Here is an 11,396-nt window from a genome sequence, read left to right as displayed (position 1 = left end):
GAAGCAACGTCCTCCACAACTAGACTGAAGAACAAAAACGACAGCAACTTGTCTGTTCCCCTTCCCCCAATTCCCCAGCACTGTTCCCATCTCCCAGATTCCCCAATAAAAATCTTAAAAAAAAAAAAAAGTTTGGAAGAAACAGAAAAGGGAAAATAGGTCCATAGACTTGAGGAGGCACAATTAAAAGACGGCTGTTTAAGAGCCCAGAGACCTGGCCATTTTAAAAGGCTGAAGGAAAAAATGGCCAAGAGAAAAGGAGAACTTGAAAGTTATAGGACAGGCTAAAGATGCTGAAAAACACAATTCAGGATGAAATCCACAAGAGAGAACAGGAGTTAATCCTGGAGGGAAGGGGAAATTTCTTTCCTTAAGAGAGTAATGAAAATACTGCGTGCACTGGTAGAAGTTATGTTCAGAGGCAGAGGGTTGGAAATCTGGAGGAAGTTCATGCTATTGACTTCTATATAGGAACAGACACTCGTCTGCTAGAAGTAAAAGAGGTGAGGGGTTGAGTAGGTTCTGAGAAGTCAAATGACACATTCACAAGTGCTTGGTCAGGTACCTGTCAAGCTGCTCAATAAAGGATTGAAGGATATAGGTAGAGTATCGCATGCTTGTATTTGATTATTTTTATAATAATAATAAATTTGATTCCCCAGTATCTATTAGGCACTATAGGGGATATTAAAAACCTTTAAGACATGGTTTCTGACCTGAAGAAACAGTTCAGATACTATTTTATATTTCTAAATGTAACCCCTCCCTAAAATGTAGTATATTAAGTTACCTTCTAAAAGGTTATAAATGGAGGTATTTCATTTTCTTCCAATCAGATTAAAGGGAAACAATTTCAAGATTGATATACCTTTCCATGTGACCTACTTTAAAGAGATTTTACAAGTTACAGAGCAGTCACTAGAAACACTTTCAGAAATGCCACGCTAGGCTTAGACAGGACAACTCACAAGGCAAATCAACTATTTTCTACTTAAAAGCTATTGGCAAACCAATTATGTTATAATCCCTAACACCCTACATAACTTTCCATACAAAATTCAATTTTAATACACATGTATAAAACATCAAATTGTCTAATTTCATTAAGAATATATCATATACAATTATAATAGGGATAAGGTAATGTAATACTTGCCCTTTGCATGACTCTGCTTTAAAAACCCAAAGCTAAATATACTTTTGATTTACATAAATGAAGTATACAAACAATATCCTTGCTGTATACTGGTTTCAAATAAATTACAGCTAGCAATTTCAATATTCTTAAAAGTACCTTTAAATTGAATTCTATCTACACCGTATTTTCCCCTTCTATTTTCTTTCTACAGGTTGGCATACAAATGAGGTTTGGTGAGCTCTGCATCCCAAATTTAGAAGGTAATAATATAGTTAGAAAAGGCAAACCTATTAGAATTTTCTCAGGTAATGCAAGAATTGTGCATGTCCAGAAGGAAAATCATGAGAGAGCAAGAGAATTGAATTATTAACCATCTATGAGAAATATGACCTTCCCCTTAATTTAATATACAGCATGTCTTTATAAGGCCATTAGACTATTAAACGGCTTAGACTTGATGGAAAGGCTTATAACTAAAATAAAATGCATTGAATTGTTCATATTTAAAAAAAATTTTTTTTGGCTTTATGGTAAGAGAGCAGTGAATGTTAACACACAACTTTAAGAAACTGAACTATTCCTGATAGTTTAAATATCACTTACATATCTCATATTTAACAAAGTGAAAATGAGCAGTCTTAAGAAACTTGAATGTGCTATATTTAAATCATTATTTTCCGCAGGCAGTGTTTTCCAACTGACGTACACCTACACAAATATAAAAGAAAATTTAGAGTACTTAGCTATTTTCACCTACCACTTGTTCAAAGCAGGGACCATGTCTTACCTCTTCATTTATAGTACAGAACCTTGCACTTAGTGGACACTCAACTATGTAATAGATAAAATAGTTTTCATACAAATATTTTATAATTGTTTTACCTGCCATAAAATTTCATTTATTTGTGGTCAGTCTGTGATCTAGCTACAAAAAAATACTTAAAGCGTGATAAACAGATTTAAAATCTAATCTTTTTGAACCCAATACTATTCTTATCTAACTAAAAAAATACAAAATTACAACTAATACACTGCAGATACTTGTGTCATCTCCACTGGACCAGATTATAAGCTTTCCCAAAGCATGTTTTTGTTTTGTTCTGTTGTTTTGTTTTGAGAATATAATGATACATAGCATCATAGGTATAGGCTATATAGCACATACCTGTAATTTTCATTGTGATTTTGTCACTGTACCCTAAGTAATGTCAATAGAAGTTGTAATAAATTACATATTAAACCACTCAGAAGTATTAATTTAATTATATGTAAGAAGATGTGTCTCTAGAAAGTCAGGTTCAATTTTCAATATGCTATCAACTCTATCTAACTTATTAACTATTTATGACTGTAGCATTATATATCTAAAGTCGTATAGTTTACCAAACCTACAAGACTCTTGTTGTATTATTAAACAGATAACACAGTCAAAACATATCCAGATGAAGTTTTTAGGCCTTTAAATAACTGCTTATAGGGTAGAAAACATTTTCTAAGCAAGCTATTTTCTGCAAATATTTCAAAGTTTACTATTTTATTTTTTAATCTATAAAATATTTTGCTTAATTTATGAATAATGTGCAAATATATAAGGGGAAATTAAAGAACTTGAAGTTAAAATAAATGTTTTTAGTAAATCAAATACTTTAAAATTTTCTAAACTGGAATAATTGACTAATCGAATACAACCAAGTTTCATACTTTCTATCAAATCTTAAAGACAATTTTCTTGGTAAGCCATATGTAATAAAACATAATCTATAATAAATGGCTACAAAACTTTAAAAACGGGGGTGACTAATATTCTGTTCATCTGATTATTTCAATATCTATCAAACCTAAATTGTTTCCAATTAGAAAATGTTCTCCATCACTATCGATTATGCAAAATAAAAAACAATTTACCTAACTACCCCTGTCAAACCTTTATTTTCAATATGACCAAGAATTATACTAAAGGATCAATCAGTCTTTCACAATTTAGGTCCTTACCTAAAGGAAAAAGTACAGCTCAAAGGAGCAAAGTACTACATTTTCCTTCATTCTTCTTCTCTAAATCTCTACTTCTTTTAGGTATAATCTTTTTGTTTAAAAAAAAAAAAAAGACACAGCAGCAAAGAAAATGCAACATAAAAAGTATATCTGGAAATCTAATCTTTAAAAGAAGAGATCTCTCTCTCAGAAGGTAAAAATGGGCTGTGTGACTGATACCAGAGAAGTCTGGGTTTTAATTCAGTTTGAAAAACCTAGATTCATATATTAAGTTCACCTTAGTTTTATTATTAAGGGCCTCCAAAAACTAAAAAAAAAAGTATTACTATACATCAAACTCATTTTAATAGCAATAATATGGTCTATGCTCTTCACACTTCGGATTTCAAGTTAGGCTTGTAACTTAAGGTGTTGTGTTTTTTTTTAATTAGAAAGTTTATCTCTCCTAAATTCTACATTAAGGAAAAAAGGCTTTTAGAATTAAAAACAAAAGGCACAAAGAGGAATGGAGACAAGCGGGGAGGGAAAGGGTTTTTAAAAACTGGCCAAGGATGATAAACAGGTATTTCACAAGACTGATCATTCAGCAGGTGTCACAGCACATTCTTAATCTTTCCCCCAGGCTAGCACAGTGTTGAACTGACTTTATAACTTAAGTGAACTCTGGTCTCTAACAACTTCAACATTTAAGTCAAAACAGATTTCTAAGCCTCCAAAATCTAAGCCAATCTCTTCCCTCCAGTATGGCCCAGCTTCCTGTACCTTACCTGCCCCCACTACCTTCCCTCCCAATTGATCTCCCACAGGAAGAAAAAAATCTAACTTTTAGAAAATCAGAGAAATCCTTTGGGTCAAAGTAATACATTTTTAAAAAACAACAACAACATGGGCCTTTGTTTCATTTCAAAGCCTTTCTGTTGGAAAAAGACAGTTTTCTAAAGTACTGATTTCACATTAACTATTAAATATAAAAGACAAAGTAAAACAGTTTAATGACTTAACTGTCTCAAACTACAAACACCACCCAGTTCTTTTAATTTTCATACAAGTATTAAGAGCAGAGGCTGTAGGGTCCTTAGCGTAACAGTGGTGTGCCTCAGAATTAAGGCAATATGTTGCCTTTGTGCAGTGACTATGGTCCAAGTATCAAGTAAGGAGAACAGCCTGAACTGCTAAATAGGTCAAAGTACAATTTGACAAACATTTAGGTAAAATGTATAACATACATCCTCCACATCTATTCTAGTTTGGTCCTTGAACAGTGATTAAGTTAAGGTCCAAAACAACAGCTATGACAAAGCTACAGAAGCAGCACACTAATATTAAGTTATTTTTCCCCTAATCAATTATACCAAGCCAACCAAGAGAAGTGGACTGTATTTCCTTAAGTCAACCACATAAATGCTCTATCCTAAAAACCTCCGCTGATTCAAAACTTCTACTCCAAAAACACATCCCTACTCAACTTCTGTTAAGTGCTTAAAGGTGCTAGGTTAAAGATACACTTTTTAAGCAGCCGGATCCAGAACCAGTAAGGACATTTAAAATAATTTCTTTAGGCTTACTTTTGTATAATACAGAAAGGGTTATACCTATGACAAAGCTTTCAGCAAGTTGTGTGGCGCAAGAGATGCAACTTTTAAAAACCAATAAAATACACTGATCCATTCCTCCATTTTAACAAAGTTCTAGTAGTTTGTCTGGAAGTAACTTCCAAGTTAAACATACCACATTGAAGTCTCAACTTCAGACACTAGGAAATTAGGACAGCTGCAAACCCAGAAATTTTACATGAACATTTCTTTTGGCAGCAACAATGTGATCACATAGCAAGTTATTTTGTGTTCTCTACTAGTTAAGAGGCAAAAATAACTCTGGAGGGGTATGTTAAATATGGAGAATTCAAAATTCCTTAGAACACTCTGAAATCTAAATATTTCCATGACATCCTTTCATCTCCTAACTCAAATGTAAAGTTGCCATGGAAACTACATTTTGTATGCCTTTGAATTAACCACCAATAACGCAATTCTAACCTGCCATATCATCACCCTTGGTGAACTGCTGCAATAAGAACACCATATTAAGAAAGTTAACTCCTCTTACCTAACAAAATAAAGTTAACTTCAAAAGTTACCACAATAAGCCATTCTAACATTCAAACATAAAATAACAAGAAAACAAATATGCTCTTCAAAAAATGGGAAACAGTATTTCAGCATTCTGAAATGTACATTTTCCCTCAGTCCTTTCCATATATAGACCTTCTTTGTTCATGTATCAAATATTAAAAATAAAAGCTCAATGAAAAAGTTCATTTGACAACTGCTGCTATTTTAAGTTGCAAGAGGGGAAAAAAGGCGTTCAATACCTTGCATTAAACACATACTTATATGCCCTGCCATACTAGCTATAGCAACCTACCTCTGTAATTTGCACCTTATTATTTTATGGTATCCCATGACAGAGCATCCAAAAAATTAAAATAGTATGATCTGAAGCTTCTTTTCAAGCATGTTTACAAGAATCATCTCATAAAAACCATCCACTTTTATGTGACTCTAAAACTCCATGCCCAGAAGCCAATGACTGGTTTACAAGCAAGATAATGACTAGTTCTATGGAAAAGGTATTATGACAATAAACTAAGACTGGCTCACCATGTTATGATCTGCTTGCCTAATATGTATGTTTAGCTACTGTTGTCAGCAATGTCCAAATATAAATTTGAAACATTTAATGGTTGGTTCTGTTCTAGACTTCAAGCTCGTCTAACCTTCTTTTTTTCCCCCCCTGGAATATTGTGTCGTCTAACCTTTTTAAAACATAATTTTAATCTAAGAATTTTTTTATAGAAAGTATTTCCCCTAAAGTAGAAAAAAAGGAATAAACTGTTAACCAATTTTCCCATAACATCAAAAAAAACTAAAATGTCCAAAATCTCAAATATTTCAACACACCTCTACCTTAAGTTAAAAACAAATAAGTTTCAAAAAGAAAAGAAAATAATACCTCAAACAGGTTAAGCATTGTATTTCATAAATAAGAGTTCCCTACACTTTATGAATGCACTCATAAATATACCAAGAAATACCTTGTTGACTTAAAAATAGAGAACTTTATTTGGTTATATTTCAATTGCTATTAAGTGACATGAAGTCATAAAGTAATAAAACTACAAAAATTATATTTTAAAAAGATCAGTCATGTTTTGTTTACTTAAATACTAAGTTTAATCATGACCTATCAAAGCCTTATCATGGCTCATTGTATAAAATTAGCACTGCACTTGCAAACATAAGCAGAATCTAGACTTATTAAACATATGGTGAGGCTTGCCCAGCTTCTGAAAAATTAAACGAGAATGCAGTATTAAAATGTTTTAGTTGGGAACAAACAAAACCCACCAATCCCGCTCAAAAGTTTTCATCAAAAATTTGATCAAAAAGGGAACCACTTAAAATTTTTAACTGTTCAGCAATTAAAACTTTGAAATATACTGAAATGGTTTGAATATAAGTACAGAACTTCCACAAGCAAATACCTAAAATTTTACAAAAAGAAGAAGACGAAGACGACCAAGAAACAGAAAAGAAACAACCGATCTCCAAACTACTAGACGATACACATACGCACAAGCGCAGGCTGGTTTACCAGCTTACTTTTCCGGCCCGGTACCAAAGAGACATCAAAGCTGACAATAGCATTAACCATGAGATTTCCCTGTAAACTGGACGATAATCTGGAAAACTTCACTGCTGCTAATAGCAGCTCTTTATAATTAGAAGCAGCGAGCTGACAGGTGGAAAAATAAATTCTAACAGGGCAGCAAGAGGTTGTGAAAACACGGTTCAAGGACTGAACGTGTTATGACTACTTTGTAACAGGTCCAAGGTAATTTACACACACACCCTTCCGCGCACCTCCTCACGCAGAAATAAGGCTGGGAAACAAGGGGCTTCGCTGAGAGCCACATACCATTTTAAAACAATCTTCTCCCTCCCGACAGGAAAACAGACATTCTTTTCCCAAGTCCTTCCGCGAGCTCTCCCGGCGCCGCGCAGAGAAGCGAGCGGCCGCCGCCGTAACGAGAGAAGCCGGCAACAGCCCCGTCGCGCGGCCGCCACGCCTTCCTCGGGCCGCGGCCGGGGACGCGGAGCGCAGGATCACATTTCCCCTCCCCAACAATCACACGCACTCCCGTCCCCGGAGTTGACACCCTCCAAACCCGCCGCTCGGCGACGCTGGTGACTGGGCCACAAAGCCAGGGACGCAGCCATCGGCTGGGGCGCTCAAGTTGTGTGCGTGCGTGCGCGTTTGTGTTTGTTCCCTTTAATGAGCGACAAGAGGTATCCTTAGTGACGGCCTAGGGCTGCGGTTGGGGAAGAGGCACCCTGTGGGACTAAACAAAACTTCGGTTGCTGGGAAGAGCCGTTGCGCAACCTTAGCAAAGGGGAGGCCCTGCCCAAGCGCGGCTTCCCGGAGGCTGCGCCACCGCGCGCGGAAACCACGCGCGGCCCCGCGGCCGGCGGCCCTGGGCCTGGGGTGGCCCCGGGCTCCAGGGAGACGCCTGGACCCGCCAGTAGGCGGGGGCCGGGACGGAAACGCGGAGCTCGAGGGCGCAGAGGCTGCAGATGGGGGTGCTGCACGCGAGACGAGGCGGGCCGCTCCGGGGGCGTCGGGCCCGGCGGCTATCCCGACGAGAGGACAGCTGCCCCCCAACCCCACCCCCACCCCCTGGGCCGCAGGCCCCGCGAACGGCGCTAGTTCCCCCCGCCCCGGGGCGGGGGCGCCCCTAGCCCTGCTCCCTTACCTTCCTAGAGGCCTGCGCTCTCCCCTCTTCGGGCGGCCGCAGCCCTGAGCATGTCCGGGGTGGGGTGCGGGGCCGTGCCGGGGACAGGGAGCCAGGCGCTTCAGCAGGCGGCACCACCCAGCCCGGGCTCAGCCCCTCTCCGCGGCCGCTGCCATCTTGTCCTGGCGGCTGAGAGGAAACGGCGAAACACCCTCCCCCGACCGCTGCTGCTGCTGCTGCTGCTGCTGCTGCTACTGCTGCTGCTGCTGCTGCTGCTGCTCTGGCTGCTCTGGCTGCTGAGCGCCGGGCCCGTCTCCCTCATCTTCTTCCCGGGGATTTGGGTGGGGACGGCTTGGCTGTGGGGCGAGGAGTTGTGAGAGGCCGGCCGGCCGGCCAGCCTCCGACCGGTGGGGCCTACGGGCGGCGCGGGGTACGGGGCCCGCGGCGGTTGGGGCCCATTCCTGACGCCCCTGCCGAGAGAGGAGGGGAAGGAAGACAGCCTGGAGAGGCGAGGGCGGCGGGGCCCGCGGCTCTGTCTTCTCAGGTCGCCGCGCCGCCGGCAGTCGTCACGGAGGCAGCTGCCGCCCGCCGCCCCAGTCTCGGGCCCCTCCTCCGCGCCCGCCAGCCTCGGCCGCCGCCTCCGCAGCGCCACCGCCCGCCGGGCCGCGCTGCGCGCTGAGCCCGGGCAGCCCAGCTCGGCTCCGGCCGCGGCGTCTCCACGAAGCCCCTCCCCGGGGCCCGCCCGCCCGCGGCCGCGCCCTTGTAGCTTCGAGCCCGCCTGGCGGCCGGCGTGGATCCGACCCGGGGCTCCCTCGCGCCAGCCCTCCCGCAGAAGCATCAGTCAGCGCCCCCTCTACTGTTCCGAACCTCACGATAGGCCCACTCTCCCCAAAAATATACATACATATTTAAAAATCCTAACACCCAAAAAAAGAAAGAAAATGTGTAAGAAAGGATTTTACAGGCCTTTCGGAATCCCGTAATCCTAGTTTCCCCTAACATCCCTTCAGGGTTTGTTTCTTGGCGTCTTTGCTGTTGTTGTCAAAGTTGTTTGAGGTCCAAAAATAAGGGGAAATGGTTAGTCAAGGGAACAACCCCAATCTACCATAGGTCCTTCCCATTCCCCCATCCCAAAGAGTCAAGAGAATTTTAAAATCAGGTTAAAGAAGCGGTAGAAGGCCCTCTTGGAAATTTTCCAAGAGCATCTCTAGGGTCCAAATCCTAGTAAAGGTGAAGTTCACCCGCTTCTGCGTTGATAATTCTCCATCAAGTTAGTCACTTCCATGCCCAGAGATGACCACCCTCCTGGAGACTGGGAAATCAACACAATGCCCATCTCAAACACCATAATCATAGAACTACATAAGTTTAGAGACGAAAGAACCTTAGAGATCCTTGGTCCAAAGTTTTAAGCTAGGACAGGGGTTCAAAGACGTTTACGACCTGCCCAAGGTTACACAGCAAAGGCGTGGTCTGCACGCCCTCTCTCCTTTTCCTTAGGAAACAACTGACCTTTTAAGTACCTATCATTCCGAGTTCTTTTTTTTAATACTTGGTTTCCTTTTGTTCTGAATTAATGTTTAACTTTCGGGAAACCTAACGCCTTTCTCTGAGCAATGGAAATACCCTGCCTTTGTTTCAACTTCATAATCTTCAGTAGGAGGATTCAATCTACCACATATGTATTTATCCCCAGACATTTTCTATTGCAGAACTGGGGCAGGTCAAAGGGAGTGGCAAATTGCTGCATATTTATTTAGTACTACACATTTATTCCCTGCTGCTTTTCAGACTGAGAGAGAAGAGTGTTTTGGAGGATGCCTTTTAAAGAGAAAAGGAAAGTATGCCTTGAGGCCGCTGTAAATAAGATTTTCAAATGACAGTTGTGTTCTTCAAATTAGGGAGGATGACCAGTTGAAAAGTCGTCCAAAATAGAATAACAAAACAATGAGTGCTCTCAGAGAGTTAGCAACATAGTAGCCATTCCTTTTTACTTAGTATTTAGTTACTTTTGATGTTTTTAAAAGAACCCAAAAAAGGACAAAAACATTCCTCAAAGGAGAAAGTTACAATAATAGGAAAATCAGTTAACAGGAAAAATATTCCACTAGGACTTCGAATTTTCAGAATTTTTGCAAAACACTTCTCTAGATCACCTCTGAGTGTGGCTTGCATTCTCCCTATTTTGTGGCATTGCCACATCTATGAAACTGAAAAGGGGAGGATTTCTTTTTCCCTGTCTATCCCTAACATTGGTACTCACTACACCATAAATTCCAGGAGGTGATGCTGTCATCTTATTTTCTTTTTTTTTACCATTGCATTGCTAGTGCCTAATATAGGGCCTGATTTATAGTTGTCTTTAGTAAATGTTTCTAAATAAGTGAATAAACGCTATTAATTCAAGTCCTCCTCCACTTTATACCTATTGTGTCCTAACTCAGTCTCTTTACCTCCAGTTTCTTCCCTCTTTAATCCATTCTGAACACCAACATCTAGAAAATTTTTCAAAGCCCCTGATTTAGCCATTTTATGAAGTTTGTAAAAAATGAAAAAAGGAAGATTTTTTCATAGTGTTCCTTTTTTTTAAATGCAAGATGCAAAAGCCATGTAGAAAAAAAGGCAATAGAGTAGAAGTTTTGAGAAACTAAAAGATAGTTTTTAGTCAGGGTGAGAATGCATCACAACAGATGAAGGTAGAGGGAGAAGCAAAGGCTAGATTGGGATTTAAGTATTCTACAATCCAAGGAAGCTGTTGAAGGATTTAAGGATGGGTGCAATATGATCAAAAAAGCCATTCGCTTTGGTCGTGGGAACCATGTATTCTTTTTATTTTTCTGTAGTTTTAAATTTTTCCTTTCAGCAACTTCCATTCTCATTCAGAGTAAAAGCTAAACGCCTTACAATGAATTTAAAATAGTCTAAAAGCCCCTACACAGAACTGGTCCAAAAGGAACTCACCTCCTACTCTATATACTCTTTTTCTCCTTACACCATACCTTTCCTCAGATTCCAGTCACTCTCTGTCCTCAGGTCCCTGGATCAGCCTCTCTGCCTGGAACACACCCTAAGCATCCACCTTCCTCCTTTTCAGGTCCTTACTCAAATGTTACCTTCTCAGAGAAGACTTCCTCAGCAATAACTAGTACCTATACATACACATAAGTTCCTTATTTTTCTTTTTATCCTTAGGGCTTACTACCATTTAAGGTACTATGGTATACATTGTCTGTACCCTCTGCACCCCCCCCCCAAAAAAATAATAAGCTCCCTGACTGCAGAAATTTCTGTCTGTTTTGGCTGCTGTATCCCCAGAGCCTGGATCACTGCCTGGCATACAAAGGAAATCAATAAATGTTTGTAACATGAAAGAATGAATTTTCTATGTAAGCAATATGAAACCCTCCATAAACTCAGATTGCAAGAAGTCACAATTGTTGAAGATTACCCAGACGTGAAATCCAAGACCTCTCT

At 40.2% G+C, this 11,396-nt stretch overlaps 1 protein-coding gene across 6 annotated transcripts in view; it reads right to left on the bottom strand.

Moving 5' to 3' along the window:
* HIPK3 (homeodomain interacting protein kinase 3) overlaps window positions 1–8,515 on the bottom strand; it is a 111,684-nt gene extending 103,169 nt beyond the window's left edge. For 2 of the 6 annotated variants that reach the window (XM_019639511.1, XM_019639513.1), the window contains exon 1: window positions 7,944–8,515. The gene's annotated coding sequence lies outside the window, so the exon portion shown is untranslated. Of the gene's footprint in view, window positions 1–7,108; window positions 7,465–7,943 lie in introns of those variants that run through there. The other 4 variants (XM_019639515.1, XM_019639516.1, XM_019639517.1 and 1 more) reach the window with 3 other exon arrangements.
* Between the last annotated feature and the right edge of the window lie 2,881 nt (window positions 8,516–11,396).

This window comes from Hipposideros armiger, unplaced genomic scaffold (assembly GCF_001890085.2).
Source record: "Hipposideros armiger isolate ML-2016 unplaced genomic scaffold, ASM189008v1 scaffold_44, whole genome shotgun sequence".
NCBI lineage: Eukaryota > Metazoa > Chordata > Mammalia > Chiroptera > Hipposideridae > Hipposideros > Hipposideros armiger.
This window is presented reverse-complemented; position numbering and strand designations above follow the sequence as displayed.